This window comes from Aulonocara stuartgranti (assembly GCF_965226115.1).
Source record: "Aulonocara stuartgranti genome assembly, chromosome: 3".
NCBI classification, from domain to species: domain Eukaryota; kingdom Metazoa; phylum Chordata; class Actinopteri; order Cichliformes; family Cichlidae; genus Aulonocara; species Aulonocara stuartgranti.
The window spans coordinates 14254940-14267805 of NC_138941.1; positions in this window are offsets into that span (position 1 = coordinate 14254940).

Genomic DNA, 12866 nt, shown 5'->3' on the forward strand with positions numbered 1-12866 from the left:
AGGGGCTCAGAGTAGAGCCGCTGCTGCTCCACATCGAAAGGAGCCAGCTGAGGTGGTTCGGGCATCTGACAAGGATGCCCCCTGGGCGCCTCCTGGGTGGGCTGTTCCAGGCATGTCCCACCGGGAGGAGGCCCCGGGGCAGACCCAGGACACGCTGGAGAGATTATATCTCTCGGCTGGCCTGGGAACGCCTTGGTGTTCCCCCGGATAAGCTGGAGGAGGTGGCTGGGGAGAGGGAGGTCTGGGCCTCTTTGCTTAGGCTGCTGCCCCCGCGACCCGGCCTCGGATAAAGCGGATGAAGATGGATGGATGGATGGATGGGACTGACAAACAGTTTCAAGCTGATTTGGTTGACATGCGTGAATATTCTGCGGATAATGATAATGTTAGGTACTTATTGACATGCATAGATGTGTTTTCTAAGTATGCATGGGTTAGGTGCCTTGAAACCAAGACAGGACAGGCTGTTGCTGAGGCTTTTGGTGATATTCTGAGAGAGGGCCGTGTGCCTGAAAAACTCCAAACAGATTTAGGGAAGGACTTTTATAATAAACATTTAAAAAACTAATGGAGCAGCATAACATCACACATTTTTCAACCTTTAGTGAAATGAAATCATGTGTGGTACAGCGTTTTAACCGCACCTTAAAGGGGAAAATGTGGAAATACTTAACATCAGTTAACTCGCCAAGATATGTTAATGTGATCCAAGATCTTGTACAGTCCTATAACATGTCTTATCACAGCTCTATCAAAATGACCCCCACCAAGGTGTGCAAAGATAATGAGAAAGCAGTTTTTAACACCCTGTACAAAATGAAACCCCAAAAACCGGTGACTTTTAAATTTAATGTGGGCGATACAGAGAGAATATCTAAATTACGAGGCATATTCTGAAAGGGTTACCATCAGACCTACACAGACGAGTACTTTACCATAAATGTCATGATCCTGGTTCCTTTTGACCCAGCGTTTTGTGTTTTCTCTTCACAATTTTGGTTCTGTTGTTCCTCTGGTTAGTGTTTACTCTGTTCTGCCCGTGTGTTCCTGTATCTAGTCCGCGTTTCTTAGTTTGTGTCCTTTCATGTGTAAGTTCCTGTTTTATTGTGAAGGTCTGCGTCTTATGTGAGTGTTTTCAGCTTGCCTCCCTAGTCTCGTCATGTTAATCACTCCCAGCTGTGTTTCCCACCTGTGTGTAATCTCCCTGTGTTCTCTGAGTGTATTTAAGTTGTGTTTTCTGTCTTAGTAGTTGCTGGTTCGTCTGTGTTGTTTCCCCTCGGTCTCCCTGCATCTCTCCATGTGTATTTCCCCGGATCACCCTGCATCTTCGTTTCTGGTAGTGATGGGCAGATGAAGCTTCATGAAGCACTGAAGCTTTTCATCCAATTGGTTCACCCCAACGCGAAGCTTCTTGAAGCTTCATTTGCTCTAGCAGGACACCTACTGGACGTAAAAATATTCATTGGCATGAATTTGAAGAGTGTGGCATTTTGCACACAGCCTGTGAATGTCAACAACAAAAGGAGTGTGTAAAACATCTATATTGTAGTGATGGCAGTATACTGTGTATATTTATGCTGGCAGTATGGAAAATGATTATTTGGAAACGCCTAAAATGGAAATGATCATATACTGTGAGGTGAGGTGTGGACAGTGGTTGTGTTTTCGTAACATTGAGGCAAGGACAGTGATTAGTGTTTAGGGGACACATCATTGGTTTATTTAAAAACAACATTTTCTCCACTGTGGCAGGTCGTAGGCGATTTCTTTTTTTTCCAAACTGTCTCTAACTCTCACTAACCGCAACTCTCCATCAAACGCCCACATTTTGAATGGGGTCTGAGGAGTTTATATCGCTGTGATAGCTCGCGGCAAAGTTCGAACCGCTTTCTGAACCAGTCACGTGGTACAGCCGGGCAGCGAGGCTTCGGACGTCATCATTTTCAGCTCCTCCCATAAATGAAGCAAGCCTCGACACACATTACTCGACACACGCTTCGAAGCCTCAATACAGAACGTCACATCACTAGTTTCTGGTTTGTTTTGGTTAGTTTATCCCAGTTTAGGTTTCAGTTTCATGTTCCCAGTGCCTTTGTTGTTTGTATTTCTTTCATTAATAAATACTCACCTGCACCAGAGCTGCCGCCTTTTGGGTCCTCTCTACCACTCCACACGGCTCGCCCCGGCAAACCGTGACAATAAAGGAGCATTTAGGAAGAGACCCTCCCGTATACAAACTAGAGGATCTCACAGGAGCTGCGGTGAAAGGTGTATTTTATGAACCTGAGATACAGCAGGTGACTATTGACAAAAACAAAAGGTTTAAAATAGAGAAAATACTTGGCAGAAAAAAAGAGGACCGAAAAAAGTTAGCGCTGGTCAAATGGCTCGGTTGGCCTTCTCATTTGAATTCATGGATCCCTGAAAAAGACATCATTGAAGTGTGATTAACAGAGACGCCGCAGCTCTGCATACTTTCATTCTGCACTAGACAAAGACTGAGGAAGGAAGGAAGGAAGGAATGGATAAAACGAACAACAACAACAACAACGCAGGCTTTTATGTGAGCCTCTTCTCGAATGCTTCAGCACATGTTTATCCAGGCAATAAGAAATCTAATTTTAGAACAAAGCTAGCAAAACCTATTGTTTTAAATGAACCGTATGAGGTTGGTGTTATAGAATTTCAATACCCAAGACTATGGTTGTCTTTTCCACAATCAGATTCGCGAGTGGAAATTTATGATCCAGTCAAAGATGGAGCATTGTCCATAACCGTGATTGAGCTGTCTGTGGGGCATTATGCATCTGTGGCGCAGATAATAAAACATTAAAACATAACACCGACATTAAAACACAATACAGTGAAGTTAGTAACCATGTTAGTGTTATGGGCCCTATAGGGGCACAGTTCTCACATTTAGAGGGAGACTGGCAGGAATCTTAGGATTCAAATCAGAAGACCCGTTTGTACTTCATTATAAAAACACATACGCACCACATCCTGCAGACGTATACGGTGGAAAATAGAACATTTTTATTTATGCAGATATCGTTGATTACCAGCTTGTGGGTGACGCCCATGCGCGGCTATTAAGAGCAATAAATATAACAGACGATGACCGTCGGGGAGCCATTCTTCAATTTGACAGCCCGCACTACACACCAGTCTCGAAATCCTTAATCCATGACATAGAAATTGATTTGATAGACGACCAAAATCAACACATACCCTTTTTATACGGGAAGGTGTTTGTCAAACTCCACTTCCGACCCATAAGACACCATTTTTAAAAAATAAGGATGTCTGTCTACAACACAGATGAAGCAAAATATGTAAGATATTATTTAAATCAGGCTGGTGGCGAATTGAATGGTTATATTGGGACTAGCACGCAATATGGCGCAGGTCTGGGAGGTTTGTTCAGCAGCCTGTTTAGAATTGCTGTACCATTGTTTAAAAAAGGAGTCAGCATAGTCAAACCCCACCTAAAAACAGCAGCATCAGGCATAGTGTCTGATGTGATATCCAACATAACCAGGCCAACATCTACTGAGCAGGATGGCAACAGCTTGTATGTGTATACACCACACCCAAACCTTCTAAGACCCCTCCCACTGCACGCATGCGTGATATGCCGCCGCATAAAAAGCGTAAAACGACAAAACCTGCCAGGAAAGACACCAAACGGAGACAACCACGCGGAGTGAAAAGACCCAGAACCAGTCGTTCAAAAACTACAGCATTTGACATCTTCTAAATGGCTCTGTTACACAACCAATCAGAGAATGTCTAAAAACAGAGCTCGATCTTTTTACTGTCCCATACACACAAACGTCCATAGAGAAAACGACCTTTATTGAAATTCCGCCAGTTTCTGCAATCACAGACGGAGGTCCAATCGAGTTTAAATCTCATCGTCCGGAGAGGATTACCTGGATCTAAACGATTCCTATATCTACACACGAGTAAGAATCACAGATGCTGACGGCACAAACTTGTTAATTATCCAGGTTGTGTGGTAATGTGTGGGTGTTCATGTGCTAATGGGGTTTTGCCAGTAGGGGGCGCTGTATTTGAGAGGGCTCATGAATGCCTCTATAAAAGAAGACTGACTTGTGAATGATAATAAAATGTTTGGAGCAGACGCTCGTAAAACACAAGTGGATGCTGTGTAGTTATTCAAAGCTATACGAAGACAACACATGGTACCAGGAGTAAAAGTGGGAGAGCGGAAGCAATAGCAGCTCAAAGTTCTGTTTGAGATGGAAAGTTTGAAGCCTCCGGATGGACTAAAACTGGTGGGGAATGTGGACAGCAACTGGCGGTGTTTTAAGCAGCAGTTTGAGCTGTACATGGCTGCCATGGGACTGGACTCTAAACCCGATGCCAGGAAGATTGCATTGCTGCTCACGGTAGCTGGTCCTCAGGCCATTGAAGTCTTCAACACGTTTGAGTTTGAGGAAGTTGGTGACAGGAGTACGTATGACAGAGTGATTGAAAAGTTTGATGCACACTGTTCACCACAGAAGAACACAGTATATGAAAGGTATGTTTTCCGATCTCGGATGCAGCAACCAGAAGAGACTTTTGATTGCTTTGTGACTGATTTGAAGCTAAAGGCACAGTCATGTGATTTTGGAGAGCTGAAAGATTCTATGGTTCGTGATCAAATTGTGTATGGGATCCATGATAAACGGACTAGGGAACGGCTGCTCAGAGATTCCAAGCTAACTCTGGATGAGGCAGAAAGACTGTGTCATGCGAGTGAGTTAGCCCTGCAGCATGCAAAGACATTTAATGAGACGAGCGTCGCTGCAGTACATGATGGTGCAAGAATAGCTATGGTTAAAAAGAACGTGAGGAAGAATATGTCGCAGAAGCCCAGCAAAGAGGATACAGTGTATTCCTGTAAGCGATGTGGTAGCAGACATGCACTTAGACTGTGTCCAGCTTATGGCAAAAGATGTTTGAAATGCGATGGAAAAAATCATTTTGCCAAACAATGTCTGTCGAAAGTCAAACCCAAATCAGTGCATGTAGTTGAAGAGACTGACTTAAGCGAGACTTTCTTTGTGGGCATGGTGTCACTTGAGGATGTGAAAAGTGAGCATAACGAAACAGAGGACAGTGGGCGATGCTCAGAGTATGACGACACGTGGATTGTTTCACTCCCAATACAAGGAACTTTGGTGGCGCTAAGGATCGATACAGGTGCGCAGGCAAACCTAATCAGCATGACAGAGATCCATGCTATGAAACCAAAGCCCATGTTAGGATGCCTGGGTCGTCGACCCAGGGTTTTTGAGTTTATAATATTATGTATACTTCCTAGTTTTTGGTTTCTTTGAGTTCTGTCTTATGGCTTAGGTCTCTGTCTTCTTTAGTTGCTCTGTCTCCCCTATCACCTGCATCCCCTTGTCTACTTCGCGTCTATGTGTATCTTAAGTTCCTATATCCCCGTGTTCAGTCAGTGTTTATGTCTGCCATGTTCCCACGTCTCTGTTCCCTTTGTTATAGTGCCTGCCCGTGAGTCTGTGTTATGTTTCCTGTTTTACTTTGAAAGTCCATGTCTGATGTTAATGTGTCTGGTTTTGCTTCCCCCTTGTCTCGTTAGGCCTGATTTGCCCCAGCTGTGTTTCCCTCCTGTTACCCATTCCCTGATTGCTCCCTCTGTGTATTTAAGCCCTGTGTTTCTTGGTGTCTGTGTTGCGATCTACCGTTTACGTTGCTGTGTGTTTTGCCTGTCCACCAGTGTAAGTTTATTTTGAGTTTTTTCTAGTTATGTTATGTTGCGTTCAGCATTAAAGCTGTGTTTGTTTAAGTTCTGTCTCCGGAGTCTGCACTTTGGGTCCAATTCCTGCCTGCACACAGCCTCACCCAACAGAAGATCGCGACCAGAACATGGACCCTGCAGACTCTTTTTCTTTTGAGTTCGACGGCGAGATGGAGCGGCTGGTGCGCCTGCTTGACCGCATTGCCCAGTCACAGGATTTACGGACTATGGCAGTCGGGTTGAGTGCAGTAGATGCCATCATTCGCCATAACCCTCAGCTTTCTCAGTTCGCTAAGGACACTAAGCTGGACGGCACCATTACTGCCTGGAGAGAGCAAGTCAAGGCTGGTGAGCTTGCTCTCTCACTCACTACATCTTCCCCACCGCTGCCCCAGGACAACACACTCTTTCCACCTGTCTCAACATTGCCGCGGACTTCCTCTCCCTCCCTGCACCAGCCGGGGTCTCGGTCGCCTGCGTTTTTTCTGGCAGCGATGTGGTCGGAGGATGAGGAGGAGGTCTCCGTTTCTCCACCGGTTCCTGTTCCCTCGTCTAAAAGGAAGCGACGCCACCGTCGCTCCTCTCCTCGGTCATCCGTTCAGCCACCTGTCTCCGCTGGAGGGTCCGAGAAACCGCTTCAGCCACCTGTCTCCGCTGGAGGGTCCGAGAAACCGCTTCAGCCACCTGTCTCCGCTGGAGGGTCCGAGGAATCACTTCAGCCACCTGTCTCCGCGGGAGGGTCCGAGGAACCGCTTCAGCCACCTGTCTCCGCGGGAGGGTCCGAGGAATCGCTTCAGCCACCTGTCTCCGCTGGAGGGTCCGAGGCATCGCTTCAGCCACCTGTCTCCGCTGGAGGGTCCGAGGAATCGCTTCAGCCGTCTCTTCCTGCTGGAGGGCCCGTGGAGCCCGTTCAGTCTCACGCCACCTCAGCTGGAGGGCCCGAGGAGCCCATCCAGCCGCCATTAGCCTCTGCCTCGGCTACTGCTACACCTGGTCCGGCCTCAGCCTCTGCAGCTCCGCCTGGTCCGGCCTCAGCCTCTGCAGCTCCGCCTGGTCCGGCCTCCGAGGGTTCAGTTTTTTCTGCCCCTGAGGTCTCCAATCTGTCTGTTCCTGCTCGTCCTGCCCGGCCCGCTCGTCCTGCCCGGCTTGCACGTCCTGTCCAGCCTGCTCGTCCTGCTCGTCCTGTCCGGCCTGCACGGCCTGCTCGTCCTGCACGGCCTGCTCGTCCTGCACGGCCTGTCCGGCCTGCACATCCTGCACATCCTGCACATCCTGTCCAGCCTGCTCGTCTTGCACGTTCTGTCCGGCCGATGACTGGACGTCGTTGCCGTTATGGACAGCCCTCGGAATTACGCCGCCGTCATGGACGGCCCCCTGAACTACTCCTCCGCCAGTGCCTCCCGCCCGGCCGGCCTCCTGACCTGCTCGGTCGCCGTCGCTGCCTCCCGCCCGGCCGGCCTCCTGATCTGCTCCGTAGCCACCGGGGCCTTCTGCCTGGCCGGCCTCCTGAACTGCTTTCTGGGCTCTTGGACCATCAGCCTCCGGGCCGCCCCCCTGAACTGCCCGGGATTGGACTGTTGTGCTGTCACCCTCCGGGCCGGCCCCCTGAACTTTTTCGAGACTATTGCCTGGGCCTCTGCGCCTTTCATGGGCTCATTTGTTTGTTTGTTTTTGGACTATTCCTGGGCCTTTGTGCTGTTGTTTTGGACTTTGTTTCTTGTGTTTTGGTTTTTGGTTTTCTGTGTTTCATTTGTTTCGTGCCCTCCATCCTGTTTCCCCCACCGCCCGCCCTGGTTGGGTTGTTTTTTGTTTTTTGATGTTCTGGTTTGGGCTGTCTGGAAGCCAGCCCTTAAGGGGGGGGGGGTACTGTTAGGATGCCTGGGTCGTCGACCCAGGGTTTTTGAGTTTATAATATTATGTATACTTCCTAGTTTTTGGTTTCTTTGAGTTCTGTCTTATGGCTTAGGTCTCTGTCTTCTTTAGTTGCTCTGTCTCCCCTATCACCTGCATCCCCTTGTCTACTTCGCGTCTATGTGTATCTTAAGTTCCTATATCCCCGTGTTCAGTCAGTGTTTATGTCTGCCATGTTCCCACGTCTCTGTTCCCTTTGTTATAGTGCCTGCCCGTGAGTCTGTGTTATGTTTCCTGTTTTACTTTGAAAGTCCATGTCTGATGTTAATGTGTCTGGTTTTGCTTCCCCCTTGTCTCGTTAGGCCTGATTTGCCCCAGCTGTGTTTCCCTCCTGTTACCCATTCCCTGATTGCTCCCTCTGTGTATTTAAGCCCTGTGTTTCTTGGTGTCTGTGTCGCGATCTACCGTTTACTTTGCTGTGTGTTTTGCCTGTCCACCAGTGTAAGTTTATTTTGAGTTTTTTCTAGTTATGTTATGTTGCGTTCAGCATTAAAGCTGTGTTTGTTTAAGTTCTGTCTCCGGAGTCTGCACTTTGGGTCCAATTCCTGCCTGCACACAGCCTCACCCAACAGAAGATCGCGACCAGAACATGGACCCTGCAGACTCTTTTTCTTTTGAGTTCGACGGCGAGATGGAGCGGCTGGTGCGCCTGCTTGACCGCATTGCCCAGTCACAGGATTTACGGACTATGGCAGTCGGGTTGAGTGCAGTAGATGCCATCATTCGCCATAACCCTCAGCTTTCTCAGTTCGCTAAGGACACTAAGCTGGACGGCACCATTACTGCCTGGAGAGAGCAAGTCAAGGCTGGTGAGCTTGCTCTCTCACTCACTACATCTTCCCCACCGCTGCCCCAGGACAACACACTCTTTCCACCTGTCTCAACATTGCCGCGGACTTCCTCTCCCTCCCTGCACCAGCCGGGGTCTCGGTCGCCTGCGTTTTTTCTGGCAGCGATGTGGTCGGAGGATGAGGAGGAGGTCTCCGTTTCTCCACCGGTTCCTGTTCCCTCGTCTAAAAGGAAGCGACGCCACCGTCGCTCCTCTCCTCGGTCATCCGTTCAGCCACCTGTCTCCGCTGGAGGGTCCGAGAAACCGCTTCAGCCACCTGTCTCCGCTGGAGGGTCCGAGAAACCGCTTCAGCCACCTGTCTCCGCTGGAGGGTCCGAGGAATCACTTCAGCCACCTGTCTCCGCGGGAGGGTCCGAGGAACCGCTTCAGCCACCTGTCTCCGCGGGAGGGTCCGAGGAATCGCTTCAGCCACCTGTCTCCGCTGGAGGGTCCGAGGCATCGCTTCAGCCACCTGTCTCCGCTGGAGGGTCCGAGGAATCGCTTCAGCCGTCTCTTCCTGCTGGAGGGCCCGTGGAGCCCGTTCAGTCTCACGCCACCTCAGCTGGAGGGCCCGAGGAGCCCATCCAGCCGCCATTAGCCTCTGCCTCGGCTACTGCTACACCTGGTCCGGCCTCAGCCTCTGCAGCTCCGCCTGGTCCGGCCTCAGCCTCTGCAGCTCCGCCTGGTCCGGCCTCCGAGGGTTCAGTTTTTTCTGCCCCTGAGGTCTCCAATCTGTCTGTTCCTGCTCGTCCTGCCCGGCCCGCTCGTCCTGCCCGGCTTGCACGTCCTGTCCAGCCTGCTCGTCCTGCTCGTCCTGTCCGGCCTGCACGGCCTGCTCGTCCTGCACGGCCTGCTCGTCCTGCACGGCCTGTCCGGCCTGCACATCCTGCACATCCTGCACATCCTGTCCAGCCTGCTCGTCTTGCACGTTCTGTCCGGCCGATGACTGGACGTCGTTGCCGTTATGGACAGCCCTCGGAATTACGCCGCCGTCATGGACGGCCCCCTGAACTACTCCTCCGCCAGTGCCTCCCGCCCGGCCGGCCTCCTGACCTGCTCGGTCGCCGTCGCTGCCTCCCGCCCGGCCGGCCTCCTGATCTGCTCCGTAGCCACCGGGGCCTTCTGCCTGGCCGGCCTCCTGAACTGCTTTCTGGGCTCTTGGACCATCAGCCTCCGGGCCGCCCCCCTGAACTGCCCGGGATTGGACTGTTGTGCTGTCACCCTCCGGGCCGGCCCCCTGAACTTTTTCGAGACTATTGCCTGGGCCTCTGCGCCTTTCATGGGCTCATTTGTTTGTTTGTTTTTGGACTATTCCTGGGCCTTTGTGCTGTTGTTTTGGACTTTGTTTCTTGTGTTTTGGTTTTTGGTTTTCTGTGTTTCATTTGTTTCGTGCCCTCCATCCTGTTTCCCCCACCGCCCGCCCTGGTTGGGTTGTTTTTTGTTTTTTGATGTTCTGGTTTGGGCTGTCTGGAAGCCAGCCCTTAAGGGGGGGGGGGTACTGTTAGGATGCCTGGGTCGTCGACCCAGGGTTTTTGAGTTTATAATATTATGTATACTTCCTAGTTTTTGGTTTCTTTGAGTTCTGTCTTATGGCTTAGGTCTCTGTCTTCTTTAGTTGCTCTGTCTCCCCTATCACCTGCATCCCCTTGTCTACTTCGCGTCTATGTGTATCTTAAGTTCCTATATCCCCGTGTTCAGTCAGTGTTTATGTCTGCCATGTTCCCACGTCTCTGTTCCCTTTGTTATAGTGCCTGCCCGTGAGTCTGTGTTATGTTTCCTGTTTTACTTTGAAAGTCCATGTCTGATGTTAATGTGTCTGGTTTTGCTTCCCCCTTGTCTCGTTAGGCCTGATTTGCCCCAGCTGTGTTTCCCTCCTGTTACCCATTCCCTGATTGCTCCCTCTGTGTATTTAAGCCCTGTGTTTCTTGGTGTCTGTGTCGCGATCTACCGTTTACTTTGCTGTGTGTTCTGTCATTTTTCTAGTTTAAGTTTGTTTTGAGCTTTGTTCAGTTATGTTATATTTTGAGTACTTAAAGCCTTTTTGAGTTCACATCTGTTTCCGGAGTCTGCACCTTGGGTCCTATTCCTGCCTGCACACAGCCGCACCTAACAGCCCAAAATAATAAAAAAAAAAAAAAGAGTACCTCTAAAAGACTACAATGGAAAGCATATTGAGAGCAGTGGTCAATGCAGGCTTAAAGTGACAATAAAACATAAAGATTATGATGTGTTGTTTAATGTTGTTCCAGAAGGTCGTGAATCACTGCTGGGTGGCGTGACATCCAAAAGATTGAACCTAGTAGAAAGAGTGTACCACATCGGCTGTCCAGAAATAGAAAGTGGACAGCGAGGAGCAGTTGACTCCATTGTACAGCATTATGAGGATGTCTTCAAAGGTTTGGGATGTCTACCATGCATTTACAGTATCCAGCTGAAAGAGGATGCAAAGCCAGTAATCCATGCACCACGTAGAGTCCCCGCTCCACTGAAGGACCGTTTGAAGAAAGAACTTAACAGGATGTAACAGTTGCAGGTCATTACAAAAGTGGAAGAGCCGACTGCGTGGGTAAACTCAATGGTATGTGTGGATAAAAGGAATAAAAACAATGATTTGAGAATATGCATGGACCCTGGCGATTTAAATCAAGCCATAAAACGTGAGCACTACCAGATACCAAAGCGTGAAGAGATTGCAAGTGAAATGGCAGGTGCCAAATACTTTTCAAAGCTAGATGCAGCACAGGGTTTCTGGCAAATAAAGCTGGATGAGAAAAGTTCAAAATACTGTACTTTCAATACACCTTTTGGCAGGTATAGATTCCTCAGAATGCCATTTGGCATAATCTCAGCATCTGAGATTTTTCATCGTGCCATGGACAACATGTTAGAGGGTTTACAAGGTGTTCGCTGTTATGTTGATGATGTGGTTATATGGGGCTCCACCCTACAAGAACATAATGAAAGACTGGTGAAGGTGCTGCAGCGGATGAGGGAGAATGGATTAAAGCTAAATCGTGACAAGTGTCATTTTGGTGTGAAGGAAATAACATTTCTGGGAGACAAATTCTCTGCTGGAGGTATTGAGCCAGATGAAAGAAAAGTAAAAGCCATCGCAACAATGCCATGCCCGACAGATAAGAGAGGTGTGCTCAGAGTGATGGGAATGATAAACTTTGTAGGAAAATTCATACCTAACTTGTCAGTGAGAACATCATCACTAAGGGAGTTACTTCGTGATTCCATAGAATTTAAATGGTCAGCGAGGCATGAACAAGAATGGAATGATTTAAAAACCACACTGACAACGCGCCCAGTGCTTGCCTATTATGATCCAACTAAGAGTCTGAAAATCTCGACAGATGCCTCAAAGGATGGGCTTGGAGCTGTTTTACTTCAGGCTGAAGAAGGGGGCTGGAAACCGGTTGGTTATGCTTCTAGATCCATGACTAAGTCTGAAGCTAGATATGCTCAGATTGAGAAAGAATGTCTCGGACTGTCATATGGACTTGATATTTTTCACTGTTATGTTTATGGTCTTCCTACCTTTACAGTTGAGACAGATCATCGTCCTTTGGTGTCAATCATTAAGAAAAATCTGAACGAGATGTCGCCGAGGATTCAACGTCTCATGATGAAACTACAAAGGTACAGCTTTGACTTGATATACACACCAGGGAAGCATTTAGCTTTAGCGGATGCACTGTCGCGAGCATCAGAGGTGTGTCACGCAAGCTCCACTGAGAAAGACTTAGGCGATCATGTTAATATGATAGTGGAGTCTCTGCCAGTTTCTGATGCAAAAATAAAACAAATATGCGAGGAGACAGCTGCCGACAGGGAGCTGCAAATGGTGATGGAAAATATCCAAGGAGACTGGCCCAAAGGGTCTTGTTCAAAGTATTATCATGTTAGATCGGAGCTCAGTGTGGTAAATGGACTGCTGTTGAGAGGCAATAGGATTGTGATACCACATAGTCTGAGACAGTTGATACTTCAAAGAATACATGAGGGACATCTGGGAATAGAAAAGTGTAAAAGGCGGGCTAGAGACACTGTGTACTGGCCTGGCATTAATAAAGACATTGAGACCATGGTCGGAAGGTGTGAAGCATGTAACAAGTTTCAGAGCAGACAGGCAAGAGAACCCATGATGATTCCTGAACTTCCTACAGCGCCTTGGAGGAAAGTCGGAACAGATTTATTTCATTTTAATGGGAAAGACTATCTGTTGGTGATAGATTATTACTCTAACTTTCCTGAGATTGCACTGCTTACAAGTACAATTGCTAATAATGTGATCACACATGTGAAGTCTATCTTTTCAAGGCATGGAATACCTGAAACTGTCAT